This window comes from Lathamus discolor, chromosome 2 (genome assembly GCF_037157495.1).
Source record: "Lathamus discolor isolate bLatDis1 chromosome 2, bLatDis1.hap1, whole genome shotgun sequence".
Taxonomy (NCBI): Eukaryota; Metazoa; Chordata; class Aves; order Psittaciformes; family Psittacidae; genus Lathamus; species Lathamus discolor.
Genome location: NC_088885.1, coordinates 129,969,138 through 129,991,791, shown reverse-complemented (window position 1 = coordinate 129,991,791; position 22,654 = coordinate 129,969,138). Strand labels below are relative to the sequence as shown.

The 22,654-nt window shown below is 38.7% G+C and overlaps 1 protein-coding gene across 3 annotated transcripts in view; it reads right to left on the bottom strand.

Moving 5' to 3' along the window:
• The window catches only part of PKIA (cAMP-dependent protein kinase inhibitor alpha), a 48,347-nt gene that overhangs the window by 19,901 nt on the left and 5,792 nt on the right, over positions 1-22,654 (bottom strand). The window contains exon 2 of one of the 3 annotated variants that reach the window (XM_065669402.1): positions 3,038-3,143. The exons of the other annotated variants lie outside the window; for them this stretch is intronic. The gene's annotated coding sequence lies outside the window, so the exon portion shown is untranslated. The remainder of the gene's footprint in view (positions 1-3,037; positions 3,144-22,654) is intronic. 3 annotated transcript variants of the gene reach the window in all.

The following is a 22,654-nucleotide window of genomic DNA, read 5'->3' as shown; positions in this document are numbered from 1 at the left end:
TTCAGCAGTTTCTGGTGGAGTAGCTTTAATTGTCTGCATGTGACTACCTTTTAAAAATCACGCAGTCATGACTCATCATGAAAGTACATCCCGCAGCATCCAGAACAGAAGAGCTTGAGATTATTACTGTTTCTTCTTGGGCAGTGGCAAAAGCAGTACTGGAAGGAAGGGATTTGCCTTTTTTTCATAGCAAGATCACACACAACTGTATGTTACCAAGTATTAAATACTGGTTCCTATTTTTGCTTTTAATAATCAATTACCTCTTGCAAAACCAGCGTTGCTATAGTATAATATGCTTCTGTTAAAATTTCACACTTCAAATGCAAGCTTGGAGTTTGCCAAGAATACACCCGATGACACCATATTTTTTGGTACTTGCTAAGATGAACAACTCTGGGTCAGCCTAGAGTCAAGTGAACAAAGACAAGCAGCTTTTTAATAATGTAAATATTTGAACCTCTTTGTGCTACAATGTATTACTAAATATTTAATTCAAGGTGTATTTGGTCAACTTCTTGGCTTGTCAATAATATTTTTTTTTCTCCTGTGGCAGTCGTTTAATATGTCCTTTACATTTGAATTAGTTTTTCCAGCCACCAGACATTCTGCATTTTAATTACTATCTAGAAGCTTAAAAAAAAAAAAAAAAAAAATGGTAGCACAATCTGGCTGACAGAATTTTAGGTTTTGTAACTTAAAAGCAGTTCAATTTATTACACCTCACACAATAAAATCACATTTCATATTGCATATGATTTTATTTTGTTAGTCTCAGCCTTACATTTTTCAAGCTTTCCATTATATTTGCATTCTGTTCCCATGTGTACACTGACTACTTTATAGAGTCTAAGGACTGCCTGGCTCTGTTGCTATGCAACAGCATAGCCTACTTACAGATTCCTGAAATAATTGTCTCAAATGGGCTTTTTATAGACTTGTTTCCAGCAGGAATACTTTACTGTTTCTTTATAATGGACTGCTGATATTATTACCACAATATTAGGCAGTGGTCACCTGGGAAGTTTTAGTAGCTACCTAAGATGACAAAAACAATGCCACTGCTTGCAAAATCCAGAACATAACTCCTGCATTAGCACAGGGAAGTAAGTATGTCTAATATTGCTGTAGGTTTGCCAGATGTTCTGCAGGTGTATGAGAGCTACATATTTATAAGGGGGGGGGGGGAGTATCTTATTTGCTGTTTATTTCATTCAAGGGGAAAAGTTATCTTTTTAATGTAGAATATGCCACCAGTCAGGAAAAGAAATAAACCCTCTTTATATGAGGTCTATTATAAATTTAACCAGCTCAACATAAGGAACATATATGCAAATATTCCATGTTGCAATTCATTATAAGATAAGCTGATTTCAAAACTCTTTAAGACAAGGCTGCACATTTTTAAAATCACAGTACAGATACTATAAGCCAGGGTTGCATTTGCTTTTGGGGTCCCTTCAAGCAGCCCTTGAGAAACTGTCTTGTGTAACATTCAATCTTTCCAGCCTCAAACAGCATTTTTCTTGTTACAGACTTATAGTGTAAGGGTGGACCAATGTGCTTTGTTTTCTTATTGCTGGATTCTTCAGGAATCCTTTCTGTAACAATATAAACATAGTGCTCTTATTAAAGCATTAATCAGCTCTAGAGGGTCAAATTCCTTACTATGTACCAGGCTAAGGGATCAAAGGAGGGATCTCTAATAGTACAAAAGAGATTTTAATGAAAGAAAATATTTTACCTCCTATTCTTTTCTTTAGCATGCTCAGCAGCAGTTGTGTCTATGGAGAGCTGTGTACCAGTCCACAACTGAGGTTGAGAGGGGAAGGATGTTTCCCAGACCCAGAGAAAATAGGAACAAGGTTTAAATTGAGGCCCTTGCAGAGGCAAGTACACCTGCAGTCTTTTAAAGGAAGAGAGCAGCATTTCCATAATGTTTGCAAGATTCTATGTCTTAAAGATGACTTTTTCATAAACAGAATAGAATGTGGTAGGCACAGGAATGGGTTTCTCAAAAGCAAATACATGAAGTGGTCTAAAGGGGTAGTTTTCCATATGCATATGCGCAGCCACATGCATGCATAGTAGCCAAACTGCCCAAGAATATGATTCAGCATGGTTTAGTGAGTGTTACTCTCCCAGAATCAGGCATTTCAAGTCTCTGGTCTTTAAAACCATATAAAAAGTACAACTCAAACTCAAATCAGTATCAATACTGTTTTGAAAGCAAAGAGGTCAAGACCTAAAAGGAGATCCTTCCAAATGGTGCTGCTCTTCATGGTATGTCAACAGCCTGAAACCTGAAAATGTTGCATGATCAGCTGAAGGAGATAAAAGCATTAATAAGGTAATCTTTTATAATGGGAAAAATCCTTTAGTATGCTCAGTTTGCATTTTACACCTTGTAAGACTTGAAAGACAGGTCAAATATTTTCTAACATAAAAACATGAGAAGAAATCCTCACATTTGCCATGTTAAGATTGAAGAGGAGAACCTTACTCACCTCTTTTGCATGTTCGTGTTTAAAAAAAGAATCTAATTAAGCAAAGAGGAATAAAGCAAAACCAAACAACAACCCTTGTTCGTAATAATCCTTTGGGACATAGGATCATTTTGAACACTTCGGACTGTAAAACCTGCACTTCAGAGAGCTGTCCCTAATGCTGACAAGTTTCCATGTCCTGAAATCACAGAATGGTTTGCGCATACTAATATTTAATTAACAATTTTGCTGCTTTACACAATTTATCCCTGACACACAGATTTAAATGCATTTCTAGACGGAAACCCAGGTACCCTGACAAATATGATACTCAACAACCAAGGAAGATACAAGCTCTGCAAACCACAACTACTTGATCAGAGCTAGTTACAGCTTTGAATCTGGGGGTCAAATATTAGATATTACTTTTGATCTTGATTTCAAGCCAAACTGAAGCTCAAATACTTAATTCTTATCCTTCTAGTGTCCCAGTTCTTAATCTAAAAGAAGAAAGGACCAAAACGAGGAAGATGACAGGGTAGGCAACTTACAAAAGGGGGTGGTGGTAGCCTATAAAGAAAGTAGAATTTCCTTGACTCTCACAAGTGTAATGATTTCGGCCAATCATACAAGTTGCTCCATCACTTCAGAGATCGCCTATTAAAAAAGCATACTGTAGACATTTTGTACTCATGCCAAGAAAAGTTATCCAACCAAACTAGCACACATTTTCTGCACCTGAAGCTCTTAATTCTACCTCACAACTCTTCCCCTCACAGCAGTTGAATACTAAGAAGGCAAATGGCATCTTAGGGTGCATTAGAAAGGGAGTGGTTAGTAGGTCAAGAGAGGTTCTCCTCCCCCTCTACTCAGCCTTGGTGAGGCCGCATCTGGAATATTGCGTCCAGTTCTGGGCCCCTCTGTTCAAGAAGGACAGGGAATTGCTTGAAGGAGTCCAGCGCAGAGCCACAAAGATGATTAAGGGAGTGGGACATCTCCCTTATGAGAGGCTGAGGGAACTGGGTCTCTTTAGCTTGGAGGAGACTGAGGGGTACCTCATCAATGTTTACAAATATGTAAAGGGTGGGTGTCAGGATGATGGAGCTAGGCTTTTTTCAGTGATATCCAATGATAGGACAAGGGGCAATGGGTGTAAACTGGAGCATAGGAAGTTCCACGTTAACATCAGGAAGAACTTCTTTACTGTAAGAGTGACAGAGCACTGGAACAGGTTGCCCAGGGGGGTTGTGGAGTCTCCTACACTGGAGATATTCAAGGCCCGCCTGGACAAGTTCCTGTGTGATGTACTGTAGGTTACCCTACTCTTGCAGGGGGGTTGGACTAGATGATCTTTTGAGGTCCCTTCCAACCCTTGGGATTCTGTGATTCTGTGAAGAAACATCAGAAGGGCCTAAGAAGAATCTTAGCATATAGTTCTTCCTACGTGCAAAAACCTAACAAAATGCAATAAAGTGCAAGCCATGTTTTTTGAGGATGATATGTGGGCTGGAGCACCTCCCATATGAAGACAGGCTGAGAAAGTTTTGGCTGTTCAGGCTGGAGAAGCTGCGTGGGGACCTAATAGCAGCCTTCCAGTATCTGAAGGGGGCCTTTAAGGATGCTGGGGAGGGATGCTTCCTTAAGGACTGTAGTGGTAGGACACTGGGTAATGGGTTCAAACTTAAACAGAGGAAGTTTAGGTTGGATGTAAGGAGGAAGTTCTTCACTGTAAGGGTGGTGGGGCACTGGAATGGGTTGCCCAGGCAAGTTGTGAATGGTCCATCCCTAGCAGTGTTCAAGGCCAGGTTGGACAGAGCCTTGGGTGACATGGTTTAGCGTAAGGTGTCCCTGCCCATGGCATGGGGATTGGAACTAGATGATCTTAAGGTCTTTTCCAACCCTAACTATTCAAAGATTCTATATTTTCTAGATATGAGCATAAACACACAGGTATAAGCCGAAACAGAAGAATGTACAGAAACCCTTACTACTGCACAAAGTTCCTGAATTAATGTTGTTAGGACTACATGAGTACTTTCATACTTGACTTGTATGGCTTACCTGACCCTTCAGAGGCCACATGAAGCACGGAATCTTTTTTTTTTTTTTTTCTCCTACCTGCTGGTGTATTGTGGATAATGAAAGGAAGTACCAGCTGTCTGCTTACAGAAAGAATGCGTCTGTGGGCAGAGTATGTCCTGAGACTTCCAATTCTAAAATCATGGCAAAGGTTAAAACCGCTCAAGAATACAAACCACCCACAAATGCGAGTCTTCTGGTTACTATTTTTTTTCCCATAAGAGGCACACTGCAGGTATAACCTCAAAGAGGAGGAAGGTATCTATATGAAAGGTGTTGCTCTAAATTTAAAGCAACAGAAAAAAACCACACATGCATCTTGGTCACTACAAAAGTGCCTTGTTCAAGTAAAAAAATAAACTTTAGAGATTAAGGAGAAGATTAAGTAAAAGAGAACCAGTGAAAAGGAGACATATACATAGGCACACCATGATAAGAAAGCGCGTACAAATCTGGCCGCCAGATGCCCACCCAGCTATGCTCTCCTTCCCCCTCAATAAGGGAGGGGGAGAAAGTAAGGTGAAAGTGGGTTGATATGGAGACAGGGAGATCTGTTACCAAGTACTAGCACTGGCAAAATAGACGTGGGGAAAATTAATTTACTGCCAATTAAATTAGGTTTGGATAGTGACAAACAAAGAATTGTTTCAAACCCTGCCCCTCCCCCCAACCTTTTTTTCGCAGGCTCAGCTTCACTCCTTCAGTTCCCAACTGCTGTACGTTCAACACCACACAGCAGCCCATGGGGATGGGAAGGTGCAATCAGGTCAGCCCGTAGGAGTTCCTCCCTGCTACACCTTCCTCCTCACACTTTGGTCTTTTCCATGGGCTTTTCCCACAGGTTCCAGCAAGAGTTCCCTAGGCTGCAGCTCTTTTAGGAACTATCAGGCAACTCCAGTGTGGCACATACTGGCAGGCAAATACCTGCTCCACTGTAGCCTCCTCCACAGGCAATCTCTTCTCCAGTGCCTAGAGCACCACCTCCTCTTCCTCCTCCTTCAACCTTTGTGTTCTCTCTGCTGTTTCCCACTCTTTTTGTTTCTTCCTCCTCTACTTGTGTGGCTGTTTTCTCTCCCTCCTCCTCCTCCCCTTCCCCCTTTCTTAAAGATGTTTTCCCAGAGGCACCACCACCATCCTGGCTGAGGGGCTTGGCTGTATCCTGCAGTAGGGCTGTGAAGCCAACTGCTGTGCCCAACATGGGGCAGCCCCGGCTTCTCTTCACAGAGGCCACCCTGCAGCCACCTCACTTCCAACATCTGGACACCAACACCCAGTATAAACGACCAATACAATTCATATTTATCCAAGATAATAATTGGATATAAATGACCACAAGTGTCATTTTGAGTGTCTCCCTTAAGTTTCACTACTTGCTGAAATGGGCCTTCTGTTACTTTCTTTCACTAAAGACTGGGAAATTACAGTCACATAATGATCTCATCCATCACCCATCCCCAATACCTCAACAGCTGATATGAAGCAGTCTCTTTCCAGCCAAAGGCTCTGTGGCAAGTACATTAATACCACAAGAGAGAGATAACAAGACACTATTCTCTACTCACCAATTTACCATCAAAGACCAAGAAAATCTCAGCACTCTTCAAGATCATGATCACGGCAGCCATGACTTCTACAGACACCAGAAGCCATGTGCTTCCCCAACCCAAGACAGAAGCTCTTGTTTTAGATGAGTGGGCAAGGAATCTTTTCTCTGTTATTTTAAATACCTTAAACATGAAATTAGCTTTGACATTTTTAGGTTTCTGTAGCAAGGTAGGTAGAGGAGGAGTACATAGCAGCTTTTCAAGCCCACAGGCTACTTTCAAGAAAGTGTTCACTACTGAAAAAAAATTGCAAGTTTTTTTCAAGATCACACCACAGTATTCAGTGGAATTAATGTCTCTTGGAAGAGCAAGACATGCCAAGGATGCAAGCACACTGCAAGAGGTGACATGTTTGCTTGTGGGTTTACTCCCAAGAATCCACAAGAAAAATTGGTAAAAAGAAGACACTTGCCCATATGCAAGTAACAGGCCAAGTTTAGGTGAATGAACACAGTATGTAAACACTCATATCTTCACTTTCAGGTGACTAACATGAGATACTACAAAGGGCTTCATGCTTCAGGAATTAGTAAGAAGCAACCTTTTAAAAAGTATCTTGGGATAAATAGTGACAGAAACTAGTAAACCCAAGCCTCTTATCCCTTCTGACTTAATGTGACATTGATATATAAGACTCCGCTCATGAAATCTGAGGATATAGTGCAAACTTCAAGATCAGAAGTTGATAAAAACACATTTTTATTTCAGCAGAGTCAGAAGTTCACCCATACTGTAAAAAACAAAGGGGGGGAAAAAAAAGATGGGAGAAGGAGGAGACAAAGACTTTTTTCTTTCTACTAGTAAGCAATTAATGGCCACATTTTCTAACATGACTATTAACACTGAATTAAACGTGTACATTATAGGCAACCTTTAGGGAAGTAGATTTTAACTTTTAGTGTAGCATCTTTGAAATTTGCTGTCTCAGGCACCGAAAATGATCTTTTCAAGCTTTCCTTTGAATGAAATATTACATTGTTACTGCATACCTTATACCTACATCCTCCTCATGGTCCAACAGAAACAGCACCGGTATTTTCAAACAACTAGTACTCATACTTGCATAACAGATAACATTCCATATTTATTTTCATTATAGACTCCATGAAAATCAGAGCTGAACTAGAAGACAAGATACAAGCTTCATTTCAGAAAAGACAAGCTTCAAAGAAGACAAGCTTCATTTCAGAAAAGCTTTTCAGCACAGTCTGAGTGAAGTAACATCCAGACGAGATCTTAACTATACGCTGGCTCAGCCTCAGTGTCTTTCTGTTTTAAATCTTTCTAAAATGCTCCACCTCCCTCTAAGCAGTTTGCTTGTTAACCCTTTGCTAGCAATATCTTTAAATACGATTTTCAGAATAAAGCAATATTTTCCCCTTTCATATTTTGCTACTCTTTTCACTCACTGCCCTACAGGAATTATTCCAATATTAATACCAAATATTAAAACAAGTGAAAATTTTAAATATTTTATTCTATGTCATGGAAGGAAGTTAACGCTATTCCAGCCAAAGCCAGGACATTCTATTATTAATTATTAAATATAAACTTTTAAAAAGTTTAAACTGCAAAACAAAAAGGAAAAATAAAGAGTAAGTCAAGAATCAGAAAGCTAATTGAAATAGAAAACTACCTGCCCACAGCTGACCTTTGGATGAAGGCTCACACAGCTGGGCCCTGCATTTGTGTGTGAAGCATTGCTGAATCCATGTATTGACATGCGTCCCCTCCTTTTCACAAAACTACTTTGCATGATATCATTGCTGGAATAACACATTTGCATCCAGACATAGTGATCTACATGTGCCAAGACTTTTTAAGGGAAACCACTACAAATCTTTTAGACATTTGACTTTTCTGCCAACTGAGGCAAACTTATCTGTAAAATCAACGGGAATTTCACTATTTGCCTGAAACATGCATCACATAACATGTGATGATTCTTAGGAACATTAAAGTAATTTTAAGTAAAACGTGGTCCTGTTCGGCATATCTCAGCACACCATTTCAGGGACGACCAATGCTAATGAATTCAATAAAGTAAAGACAAACTTAATCACATTTTCCCCACAAAAAAAGCCCCACCAAAAAAACCTCTATCAAAAAACAAAAGCAAAAGCACAAATCATGCAACACTGCACCACAACATACACACACAACCAACCAAACAAGAAAAACCCCAACAATTTTGTTTTCCTAAAACACACACAATTTGACTGCAGAGGACGTGTTCAGATTCTAAGAGTCGGGCAATGAAAAGATGATATTATTTGAAAGCAGGATTAAAATGAAGAGCTGCGCTATCCTCATGACAAAAACAGCAGCACAGAAAAAGGCAGACACCATATTCAACTTCAGAGTAGAAACAGAAAGAAAGGACGTTTAAAAACACACAAATAAACAAAATCGTCACTACCAGGAGAAACCACCACACCTCTTCCATTCACATACACCACCAAAAAAATGCTTATCACTCAGTGAAGCTTACTTGAAACATTTTCAGTCAACTTTCCAGTTAAATGAAACTTGAAGAAAAAAAAAAAAAACAACAAACCCAAAACAAACCACCAACAAAAAGACCACCACACAAAAAACCTTCCCAGATAAGCTAAACAAAACCACCACCTCTAATTTGATTAAACACAGATGGTGATTACACTGCCAACAAAGGGAAACTGTTTCGCTCTGATGATTAAGCATGTAATCAAAACTCCAGAGGTCTAATGTTACCACATGACGTTTTTACTAAGCTGCATAGTCTTACATCTTTCAGATGTTACAACAGTAACAATCAACTATTCCAGATCATTGTTGCTCTGTTAAGTTTCATATTAGGTTTATTTTTCTTCATTCTTCTTATTAATCTTAGGCATTCTAAAACCAACAATAACAGGGCATAGGAGCTCCAGAGACAAAACCATGCCTGATACTAGATAAGGAGAAGGTTCATTCTTCAAAATGAAAGGCTGATGCGATACATCTAGAAGAATAAGCAGCTTTAAGTCAGCTCACACACTTCATTAAGTAAATTACTTTCAACATACTATTATAAGGCTGAATATGTTTTTCCTTAAAACACCCAGAGACAAAAACATGCCATGTTGTAAGACTATTTCTATTTGCTGTGAAGACGTTTCAAAAATTCTGTGTTGATCATGGTTAACACCAAACAGATCAGCACAGAATTTAGTATCTATAATCCTATGCTAGTCTTTTTATAAGAATACAAGAATTATAAATAAGAAAAGTATATACTACAATAGTTCGGGATGAAAAAAAAATACAAATAAAACAAAACAAACAACAAACCCAAAGCAACAACCCATAAAAAACCCCAAACTGCTCTATGTAAAATTATTACTTCATGTTACAACACTATCAACAACACTGGCAAATATACATTATCTTCTGATTCTCAGAGGAAAAAAAAAAAAAAGAAAAAAAGAAAAAAGATTTTCCTCTATCCAGAACAAGTACTTCTCGCTCTCTTTCCTTAACAAGCCTGTGCAGAAAGACTTCAGCCATTGTTGGAAGTGAATACACTTGAGGAGAGGAAGCTGCAGGGTCTCCTAGAACTGTGTTAGCAACATTCACAATAAAACAAACCAAACACTAAAACCCAGCAAAAGTAATGAATTTCTATACTCTTTGATTTCTGTTGTTTCTTTTCCTACACCAGTACAGTGTGAAATCATTCAGTTATTAATTTACTTCCCAGGGTTTACATCTAGGCCATCAAGTCCAACTACCACTTGTTCAAAGCTATGCTAACTTCAAACTTCAGTCTGGATGGTCAAGGAATTTCATGTATCTTCAAGGACAGAAGTTCCCCAGGTGCTCTGGACAACCTGTAGCAATGCTAAACCACGTTACAGCAAAAGTTTTCCTTCCATATAATTGGAGTTTCTGTCATTGCAGCTTGTGACCACTGCCACCTACCCTTTTGTTGTACACCTCTAAGAAAAGCCTACTTGACTTCCAAAACCCTTCCTTGAGTAGTACAGTTAAATCTTGTAGTGTCTTCTTCACAATGAAAAAAACCAGTTCCCTCAGTTCCTGCTCGTACATCATATGCTTCCGCCTCAGAATGGCTTTGACAACCTTCACTAAACTTGAGTTAGCATGTCAATACCCCTTTTGTACCTAGCAGGCCGAGTGGCTGCAATGGCACACTGCTGCCTCATTCATTTTAGGATGAGAGAGTCCTCGTTACCAGATCATGAACAGTCTTAGGTGAGGGACAGATGGCATGCACGTAGAAAGAGTGGCCAGCAGCTCTAGATGCTTATAGTTTTTAGTAAAATAGAAAAGATTATAGTCTTGAATCCAGTCTCCTAAAAGGTACATGTAGTTCCCAGGCATTTTCTTGGCTTAACAGCCCAGTCTCATTAAATGCACTGTCAAAGTGAAGCCCACGGGTTAACAGAAATATTGTTTAAATCATGATTAGCAAGTTTAAAAAGTTGTCACCACCACCATTTCATTTGTGAAATTCAGCCCTGAACTTACACAGACAACTGAGTGTTGACAAGATGATTCCCTGACATTAGTTTGGCCCACTCTAGACTTGGCTTGTCCCTGATATATAAGTAACCACATATTTTCCTTTTAATCATACATCTGCATAGAGTTTATAAAATCAGATTTTAGCTCTTGATGAAGGATAACAGCCCGTGTTTAGAATAAACTTGATATTCCTTTGTATCCTGGTACAATTCTGAACATTATTACAGACCAAAGCCACTAATCTACGGAAGATTAATCTACAACATAAATCCTCAAAGGATGAGAGTTCTGGCTCGTTACAAGGCAATCTGTCCTCTCAACTTGTGGTCTCAGGTAGACTACATAGACACCTGCTTACAGGTCTAAAATATAGGCAGACTGCCTGCATGAAGCAGGTGCTGAAAGATTCAACTGTGGGATCAAGAAAGTATGTTTTAAATTACAGTCTGTGTAATTAGGCACAGTAAAGGCCACCTCCTCTTCTGAAGAAAGACCTGTTAATTACTTTGCTGTCTGCCTTCTGCTGCCATTTCTTGTCCTGAAGGACAAGCTGCCCTTTACCTTTTTCCCTTCTCCCTGCACAGATTTCAGAATCTATTTTGCCTTTGGGAAACGGGACCAGTACCTACTTCTCCCTCCCCAGATACCAATATTCAATTAGTAACATATCCTTTGATAATTTTTAAGCCCAAACCAGTGCTACAGATTGAGTAACCATTAAGATTTGATTAATTAAGGTTGCAGAAAGAAGTATAATCTGATGTAAAATTACAGCAAAGAGTCCTCAAGATACCAGCTTTAATTAACGTAACTGGGAAATGTTCACTGGTTGAATTCTCATCAGATTCTAACCATACAGTCAAAATATTTAATTTCTCAAGAGAAGAAGAAGATTTGCATATTTAACTCCTAAATCTGCAAGAATACACATTCATTGGCCTTGAACTTGATGATCACTGAAAGAGAAACACTGCTATGTATTTTGCTTCTAACACATACACATATTCTAATAAAATCTTACATATACATCTTATCTACAAGCTGGGTAGCACATCACAGGAGGCAGAATGATGATCTCCATTATAAGCTGGCATAGAAGAGAAAGCCTCAGGAATACACAGGTCAAGCAGGCATTAATTTTAACAGATGATCTTATTTTAATTTTTGAAGTAGTAAAATAAAAGAGTAGTAAAAAATTCCATCTGTTAGCAGTATCTTGAAAATGACATTATAATACACATTTGCAGTGAGGTTTCCTCATTACTATATTGCAGTTATGATCTTTTAAAGTTAATTTGTTCTTAAACTATGCATTTGTAAAGGAAACTAAGAAAAAAAGCAATAGATTCATATAGCATGAAGCAATCACTTAGACATACGGTCTCAAGCACAATGCTGACCTTCGTATTTGCCTTTTCAGAGAAAACAAGAAAGGGGGAGGGTACAAGAACAGGGTAAGCTGGAACTGCTAGAGGCTGAAGACAAAGGATTCTACAAAGATAATGCTCACAGAGAGATCCAGCCACATCACTAAAAACCAAGGAATTTTATAAATTAGGTGGCTTTTTTGTTGTTGTTTTATATTTTAAAAGCTCCTTCTCAGAGACTTCTCAAGAGAGCTTATTATAATTGGTGGAATTTTTTTCCATGTTTTCATCTTGTGTTTCTCATGTCATTTTCAATAATTAATTCGAAAGACCAGCCAGCATCTCTGTCTGCAACTTATACAAGAGTTTTCTCTTCATGCTACTAAATAACACGCATATGGCACAGCTGGCAGTCTTCTGTTTTTGCAGCAGTCAAGTCTTCATTATATCTACTACAAAGGAAGTAGGGAAGATAATGTGACATTAAGCTTCCCTCTTGATTTTTAAGCAACATGCTGATGTCTGAAAGAATCCTACCCTGTTATAGATGGAAGAAGGAGCTATAATGGGGAACAGTATGCACCAAAGTTCAAAATGCAAAAAGACAAATAATAAAACAAAGTCCATATTGTCCAGTAGAAAGAACCAAGACACAATGTAATCACAAGGAATTAATGAGGTGTAAAACACTTAAGTGAAGCAAACAAAGTGATGAGTCACTGAGTTTCAGTGTTTCTACAGTTTCATAGTTTTTCAGCAAGAAAGTGATCATTTTGGTGGATTTAATACATAAATTTGCAATGATCATGAAGACAGATGGACTACATATAAACAACCAAAAAAACCACTAGTCATACATGTCTTTAAGATGGCCTGGGAGGACCCTTAATACTCAGTGTGCTGACTTTGAATTCACCTAACAAACATGCTTAGCATTATGAATAGCTATTTTAGGGTACTGTTGACATTTGCTATATTTAAGCAGCATTCTGATTATCAACACTCTTGAACAAGCAAACTTAATTTGCATTTCTTTGGTTTCACAGTTTCATTTTAAGAGAAAGATTGCATGTTTGTTTGTCAAAGTAAATTATCAATAGAAAAAAATTTCCACTGGTAAAATACAGAAGCTGTACAAAATCACATGGCTCCCCAGATATTTACAGCTCTTCAGAGTACTTCCGAATTCTCTTTGTACTGAAGGAAAAACTGCTCCCTTGCTCTTCTTTCTTGCTGTAGCAGATGGTCAGGGAAGACAGAGAAAGGTAAGGGAACACAAAACAGATATTGCAGACCATTGCAGAGACTGAGCAAGAAAGAGAAAACCAGATATTCTTCATCAGATAAATACTCATCAGTATTTTATGAGCAGGTAAGACTTCTGTTTCACCTTCCAGAAGTCTTTTCACAGTGAACTCAGAAGAAGCTACTTACAGCCTGGGCCAGTACTGATCTAACACATGTTGGGAAGGCATTCATCACACCTATGACAGGTACGGAAAAGTTTTACTGGGTAATACATAGGTATGAGCTTAACACTTCATATGTTCTGCTGTAATTATCTACCACTGTGTTGCCTGGCATCTGAAACTAACTAGCAAACATGGCAGGTAACATACAAGAAGTGTTTTGGTTGGCAGATGTGAAATAGCCTTAACTTCAGTTTTCAGTGAGTAAAATACACTATTAAGCCTATGCCTTTTAGCCAAACTTGTAATCTTTAAAATATTTAAAGCCAGGGTCTTCTTGATGGGATGTTTTTCATTAACCATCTGTGAGCTGCATTAATTACAGTGCTGCCCTTCAAAGCTACAAATGAAAGGTGTATCAAATCTCTTGTTTTGTCTGGGATTCATTAGGTCAGTAACTAAGTCAATATATTTATCCTTTTTTATAAAATATATATTAGCTTTCTTTTAACTCCTGTAATTTCCTTGCTTTTCCAAAATACTTAAGAGTATGAGAGCATAGACAAAGGAATAGTGAACAGTTTAATTTAAAGTGGCACTGTTGAGGTTTTTTTGAGGAAGCTGTACTCCACAAAGTGGGATAAACAAATGCCACTCTTTGGTAGCTTATATAAGCATAGTAACAGAAACAGACTAGCAAATTGATCACAGATGTCATTAGATGAGAAGGGTGCCATAAAAGTTCCACACACACACAAAAAAAAAAAAAAAAAAAGACTTCAAAGAGTCATAGAAAAGTCTTCTTTAAAGGGAAAAAAATACTTTCTTGCCTATGTCTTCTCCTAAGAAGCCTGAGGAAGGAGTCAAAATTATTTCAGTTATTAGATGAAGTATCTTGTCAGAAAGATACTTCACATAGCAAAGACTACAAATGACAAACTGATAAGCTACTTTCTTTCTGAAATGGGTTATGTGAAGTAAAGCAATTTTAGCTCCCTCAGAGCACCTAGCAGAATGTTGAGACAAGCCTTGCGTGTGTAAGTACGTACTTTTTTTTCTGCTAAAGACTGATGAGAAAGCAACACATACATCCTCTTCCAAGCAGCTGTGGAAAAAGAAATTACTTGCCAAAACAAGTATTTTCATCAGAAGGCGAGAGCTAAGCCCTATTTTCTGAGACACCTTGCTGGAGCTGCTCCAGCAAATAAAAGGGCTGGAGTATTGCTCAGTGCAGGTAGAAGAGTAGCATCTGTTATTTTGAGATGAGAAGAAACTAAAAATAACCCCCCAAAAATCCCAAAAAACCAAACAGCAAAACGTGCCCACCAGTGAGACCAAAAAACAGATCCTGGTTATGTTAAAGTTGCATGGTTCACAAGTACTTACTATACAGATTTGTCAGGATTGCCAGAAAGAGACCTAGGCATTCCCATTCTCTGCATCACCATCCCAGTTTCCATAGGATGTGTACTTTTGCCCAGTCCAAGCAGGTGTGGTGTGGATGTTTCAAGTGCCGATGATGAGGCACTCAGCTTGGCATTTTAGAGTTTATTCCAGTCTTTGTTTATACCTCCTGTGTTCAAAGAGGAAAGGATTTTCAGAGGATGACAAAGGATTCTCCAGGAGTAACTGGTTATTGTCAGACACAATTGTGTGCAGATTCCCCAGGTGAAACCAAGCAAACAAGTACAAATGCCAGAATGTGTTTTCATTACAATCTACATGAAGCTCACTAAGCAATCAGTAAATAAGGATGGAGAGAGACTGAGAATGTGACCTATGTATTGTTCAAAACCTAACCAAAGCAGAAAAGCACTTGAAGGAAGATGACTTGAATTAAACTTGTGAACACTTAGCCCTTTCAGTGACCAGGCACATCAGTATTCAGCATGGCCTTGCATGCAATCTTATTTATAGAAGCACAAGGATACTCACTTCATTTATGTCTCACCATCAGATGTCATCCATGACACCTTAAATAATCAACAACTCTGGTCAAATAGGTTTTAAACCACACCCAAGGTTAGGAGATGAGACCCTTTCCACAAGCAGCTGGTTATGGGAAGGTACATAACAGCCACCTCAACATTTTTTCTTTATCCTTAACAAGCTTCCTTTCAATCTCTTTTTAGATACTCGATCACTTGTAAACTGAAGACCTCTGAATCAATGCTTTCAGTAGCTGAAAGGATTTTTAGAATCTTCTCTTCTGATTCCCATTTTACATGTTAACTTCCCACAATTAATGCCTCTTTCTTTAGGTTGCTTTTAGCTTTCAAAGGCTACTCCTGTATGACATAAACCTATATTCTTTGCTATTTAACCCTGGTGAATCTTTTCACGCCTCCCTGAACACTTTTTTATGTAACGATACATCAGCTGAGTTGAATATAAACAGCCTCCATGCCAAGTTTAAGATTTGGGCTTTAAATGAACTGGCTAGCTGAAGAGGGAAGTAGGAACCTAAAAGAAAAGCAAAAGAAAGCAAAAAACCCAAGACAGAATCTTTTGTTTCTTAGTTTGTAAGAACAAAGAACAAAGAAGTTCTTACAAACTTTATGCCCAAACTGTAATAAGTATTTATGCCCAAACTGTAAGATAGAAGTACCTGACTACCACACAAATACATACACATGCAGAAAAGAAAAAGGAGAAGAAAAGTTCAGATATACCTACATTTCTGTATGGTCACTCAAATTTTGCTTTACTAATCTTTGTAAAAGGAACTACTTCCCCCATATTGGTCTCACACTCATTAGTTCCAGAGATTTATTCAGAAAGACCTTCACTAGATCCACCTCCCATTCTTCTTCTGATAGTTGACTCCAATTTACGTTATCCTTTCCAACCTAACCACATCTATGTCCTTACATATACAAGAATCTCTTAAGACAACTCTTGGTGAAAACAAAAGCCTAGTATTTTGGCCACTGTTAATGAGAATCTTAATTACTTTTATAAATTAACATTACATAGGGAGACTCAACAAAATTAAGATGCTAAACTATGACTTCCCTTGGATTTTCACATCACGTCTTAACACAAAACAAACACAGTTGAAAGCCTCTAAACTGTTACTACGAAAGCCATGATGCTCCCAATTATTTCTGTATATTTGCCTTCCTTGGCAAGGCCTTTAAATGTGCTCAGAAAACAGAGATAAATTAGAACACTTCACTAGAATTACTGCTCTCTAAGCAGAGCAGGAATACTTCAGAAAGGGGGTGGAAAACTGAGATTTTTTCAACAGAGAAAACTAAAGATATGGTAAGTAAGTATTCAAGAAGAGTGTCACAGAAGCAACAGCAGTTGAAAGATCTCACAGGAAAGCTTCGACCACTTTCATTAGTTTAAACAGAAAAAAAAGCCAGACAAATTAGCTGAAAATCTGGCCTGCCTCAACAGCAACCACATCAAGAGAAGGACAGGTAAACTAAAAGGCTTCTAATAGGAGAGTTTACTTTTTAAACAATACTCGTATTACCTACAGGAAAGCAGCACCTAACCCATACCAATTCCCAGACCTAGTTTTGGACTTGCTCAGGACAAACTGATACAAGCCAAAAATGTACCAAAATCCTTGGCAACAGTTTAACAGTCATACATGAAACTGTTGTAGTGCTCAGCAGCACTCACAGGCAGCATTTGACTTAAAGGAAGGAGTGCAACTCTGATCCTACTGATACCTGTTCCATATAAACAAAAATCCCTCAAAAAAAACCCCATACTTGTCACCAAAACTCAGACAAGAATAGAATTGTGAAAGAAGACACTGAAAAGCAGCCCTGAGAAGAGTATATAATGGATCACTACAAAGTGCAAAGACACAGGCAACTGCTCCTCTCACAAAGAGCTAGATCAAAGACCTTACTTGCCAAAAGCATACCGAGACACCAAAGCAAGGTGCACAGGTAGTGCCTAAGGCTCAAACCCCAGGGTGTTCAGTTATTAGCTCAGACCACACACCCTGGAAAGCAGAAAAAACTTAGCATGTTTTTGGTGCTTTTTCTTCCCACTGCATTATGAAATTAATGCAACATACAACTACAGGAAGATAGGCAGTCATTTGGATACGGATCCCAGAACAGTGCTAAAGTTTTCCTCTTTTCAGAATTCTGCCCTGCAGTTTGCTAATGAAATGATAAGTATTTGTTTAAGGTATGCAATCTGTTAGTCTCTAAAGAAATAAACAAGAGAGTAGTTAAGAACACATATTTATAAAATAGTGTATTACCAAGAGAGACCGAACTATAAACTCAAATTTTACTTACTGACAAAATTCAGCTAAAGAAAATGTATTTGCAGAACTTGCAAAAGAAACACTTGTGCTGGCTTAGCCAGTCCAAGGCTAGAGGAAGACAGAACAAAAATGCTATCAAAGACTGGACTTGGAGGATCTAGTAAGCGTACTAAAAAAAAAAAAAAACAAACCCAAACCAACCAACCAAACAAAAAAAAAACCAAAAAACAAAACCCAACAAAACCCAACAAAAACCCCACACATTTGCATAGTGTGTTGTACCCTAGAAACACTGCTTAAGAAGAAGAGCTGCAGTCTGTAACGGATGAATGGCCTTCAAAAATTGCTTCTATGAGGCACAAAAGTGATAGGAAAGAATTTTCCGCTTGGAAGGAAATGGCATGGTTCAGCTTGCTGCAGCAGTCACCAGAAATCAGTACCTTTTTCTGGAGATTAGCATAAATAACACCTTGATCTGCAGTCTTAGCAGCCATAAAACTGTGGGAAAACAAGGCTTAAGTAACAGCTTTCATCCCTTGCAAATGTTAGTATTGAAAATGGGAGTGCTGTAAAGTGTTTTGAGGTCTTCCATGATAAAAGGTTCTTCATAAGTAATACATTTCCCCAGTATCTAAGAGGATAACAGAAACACATCTTGCTCTTTGGTCTGTACAGCAATTGCATAAATATGCAAAGGATACAATTGAGAAGTATGCTCTCCTAGAGCGACAATTAGCTAATGCATCATACCATGCAAAATTATCTTCATGCAATTCCTTCTTCACATGCTAATGAAATCAGTCCCCATTATTAGCTTTTGATATATTAAAAGCCTACTGTTACATTAACATATAATGAATACTAAAGTATTCAGGGAGGAAGTGATGTTACATGCTTAAATTTCTTATACAGTATCTGTATTCTGCTGGGTGCATGGCTATGTTCATCCTCTATAAATACCCATTCCAACTTTACTACTTCTGGAGATGCTCTGTGCACATGTTGGGGATGGGTGAAGACTTTGCATCTGGTTTTCATCATTTATCAATGGGTTTACTTTTGAAAATTCGAAAGAATATTGCCATGGCCCCAGTCAGGCCCTATGAGTACCACAGTAGATATACAAAATTATACTCTAAGGACATATAGTGGTGGTGGCATTAGTTTTGCACATTGTCACTCAAAGTGAATGACACTGGCATTATACAATTCCTCACTATCTTATAGATGCCACTCAACAGATCAACACCTGACCCCTCTGCAGGCAAAACACACATCATAACTCCAACCCCCCCAAAAAAAACAAACAAAAAAAGCTTTCAACAAGGCCTCTCACTATTCAGGATAACTTAGAGGACTCCCTGTTCGGGATAAATACTCTGCTTTCAAAAGGTTTTTTGTGTTTGTCTAAGACCTGAATGTAAATATTAGTAGCCTTTATATATACAAACATATGATAAACCGGGCTTTACTGACAAAAAACTGTGGTTTCCTTAGGCTTTTAAGACATGCTATAATCAATTTTGATAAGCTGTGTCTCTTTCAAGTCATACATCTTCTATATTAATGCATACTCCATTCACATCTCTTATCACACTGACTCCATGAGACTTTATAAATAACAGTTACTTAAAATGCAGCAGTCTATTTTTAGTTGATTGTTTGTTGTTGTTTTTAAAGAGTTTTATGTTATGCCTGCCTTTCAGAGTCTACATTTTTTTCCATATGCTCCAATTCTTATATGCATTAACAAATCCTGTTCTCTTATATTTTTGCTTGCCACGTTGGAGCTCACAAACATTAGCCGAAATCTGTAAAGCTGCCATCATCCCACTAATTTAAAAAAAGAGTAACACAAAACAAAGGCTTATGACTGAATCTCTCTAGCTCCATAAGGCTATACACTACAGTTTGCTCTTTCTTACATTTAAAAGACTTTTTTTTTTTTTATATCCAGCTATCAACTTCTCATATTAATGGCACCAGTTTTTTTCCAGTCATATAAATGTATTATTGTACTGATCTTACAATGCAAATGAACTTGACATGGACACAAGAGATTTGTCCAAATGAAACATGTATTTAGTAACTGGGAAAACAAAACCAAAAAAAGCATAGTACAGGAAAAAAAAAAAAAAAAAAGGAGGAATGGAACAGATAGGAATTATCATGCTAGTAAACAGAGTTCCTAAGTTCTGACCATCGCACATCAGAAATACATCTGCAGAAAGTACATAAAAAAGTGACAATGAATGGAGTATGGAACAGAGTCCATACATGCAGAAAGAATAAACACACCAAGACAACTCCATCCCTGAGGAAAAACAACAGAATGTAATAGATACGTGAAAACATGACTTTGGAGAAACTGAAAATGATTATTTAACATTTCTAACATCGTGACAATGAAAGGGGCTGCAAATTAAATCATTAGGCAACAAATTTTAAGGCAGAACAAAAGACTTACTTCCTTACACTCCACATGTACTGAATCATACAAGTGCCAAAGGATACTGTGGAAGCTAGGACTACTAATCAGATCAACCAAACACACTCAGTGAGAACACACTGCCCCCATGATGAAATGTAATAGTGCAAACATTACTTTATGCTCACAAAACTCTAAATCAATGCTGAGCACCAAACACTAGGAGACTGCATCAAAAGTTGATTACTCCATATAATTTATACATTACTTTTCTAAGCATCAATTCCTGGAATTTTGCCAGTGGTCTGATTTTAATAACTGATTTATATTCTTACAGGCTATGTCTACAATATGCCACACAGCTTTTCTGAACAAGAAGAGGGGTTTGTCCATTCTATACACTTTGAATGGATATTTGACAGTCACCATTCTACTGTGAATGACTATTTTTTAATTTACTAGCTGTACTAAACCGAAGCAATGCCATCTGTCATGCACCACAGGGAACAAAATAAAGTCTTCATATGTATTTCATTTAATAATAAAATAAACCAACAACAAAAAAAGCACCACAAAAGAGAGACACCCACCCTAACATTTCTGAAGAGCTTTTGGTAAGTCTTACATTATAAAAACATGAAAATGTGTCTTTTTTTTTTTTTTTGACAGTGTATAGTAGTGTTTTCTCAGAACTTACTAGGAAAATGCAGATATCAAGAAATTTCTATGCCTTAAGCAAGCACCTTGGGAAGTTTAGAATCAGCGGTGTTTATCCTGACTCTCCTTTTAAACTGGCATCTCACAGAAGTGACAATGACAGCGAACTGCCACTTAACATCAAGAAATTTTCTTGGTACACTTGTCGATAGATGATTTCAAAGTACAAACACACTCTTAATTCCTACTTTAATCAGGTTAGACAAAATAGAATTACAGAACCACAGAATAGTTAGGGTTGGAAAGGACCTTAAGATCATCTAGTTCTAACCCCCCTGCCATGGGCAGGGACACTTCACACTAAACCATGTCACCAAAGACTCTGTCCAATCTGGCTTTGAACACCCCCAGGGATGGAGCATTAACAACTTCCCTAGGCAACCCATTCCAGTGCCTCACCACCCTAACAGGAAAGAATTTCTTCCTTATCTCCAATCTAAACTTCCCTTGTTTAAGTTTTAACCCGTTACCCCTTGTCCTATCAATAACAGTCCCTAATAAAGAGTCCATCCCCAGCATCCTTATAGGCCCCCTTCAGATACTGGAAGGCTGCTATGAGGTCTCCACGCAGCCTTCTCTTCTCCAGGCTGAACAGCCCCAACTTCCTCAGCCTGTCTTCATACAGGAGGTGCTCCAGTCCCCTGACCATCTTTGTGGCCCTCCTCTGGACTTGTTCCAACAGTTCCATGTCCTTTTTATGGTGAGGACACCAGAACTGTATGCAATACTCCAAGTAAGATCTCATAAGAGCAGAGTATAGAGGGGCAGGATCACCTCCTTCGACCTGCTGGTCACGTTGGCTTTCTGGGATGCAAACAGACACTGAATCCGTCTCATATTCATTTTCTCATCGACCAACACCCCCAAGGCCTTCTCCTCAGGGCTGCTCTGATTCTCTTCTCTGCCTAATCTGTAGCTGTGCCTGGGATTGCTCCCACCCAGGTGTAGGACCTTGCACTTGGCATGGTTAGACTTGATAAGGTTGGCATCTGCCCACCTCACAAGCATGTCAAGGTCCCTCTGGATGGCATCCCTTTCCTCCAGTGTATCAACCGAACCACACAGCTTGGTGTCATCGGCAAACTTGCTAAGGCGCACTCAATCCCACTGTTCATGTCACCGACAAAGATGTTGAACAAGACAGGTCCCAGCACCAATCCCTGAGGGACTCCACTCATTACTGTTCTCCAGCCAGACATTAAGCCATTGAGCACAACTCTTTGTGTGCAGCCATCCAGCCAGTTCTTTATCCACTGAGTGGTCCACCTATCAAATTGATGTCTCTCCAATTTAGAGACAAGGATGTCATGTGGGACAGTGTCAAAAGCTTTGCACAAGTCCAGGTAGATGACATCAACTGCTCTACCCCTGTCCATCAGTTCCGTAGTGCCATCGCAGAAGCCCACCAAATTGGTCAGACAGGATTTGCCCTTAGTGAAGCCATGCTGGCTGTCACCAAGCACCTTGTTGTTTATCATGTGCCTTAGAATGCCTTTCAGGAGAATCTGCTCCAACATTTTGCCAGGCACAGAGGTGAGACTGAGTGTGTGTAGTTCCCTGGGTCATCCATTTTCTCCTTCTTGAAAACAGGGGTTATATTTCCCTTTTTCCAGTTGTTGGGAACTTCACCTGACTGCCATGATTTTTCAAATAAGATGGCCAGTGGCTGAGGAACTTCATTCGCCAGCTCCTTCAGGACCCATGGATGGATTTCATCAGATCCCATACACTTGTGTATCTTCAGGTTCTTAAGATGGTCTCGAATCAGATTCTCTCTTACAGTGGGCCTAAGGTCTTCATTCTCAGTCCCTGTGT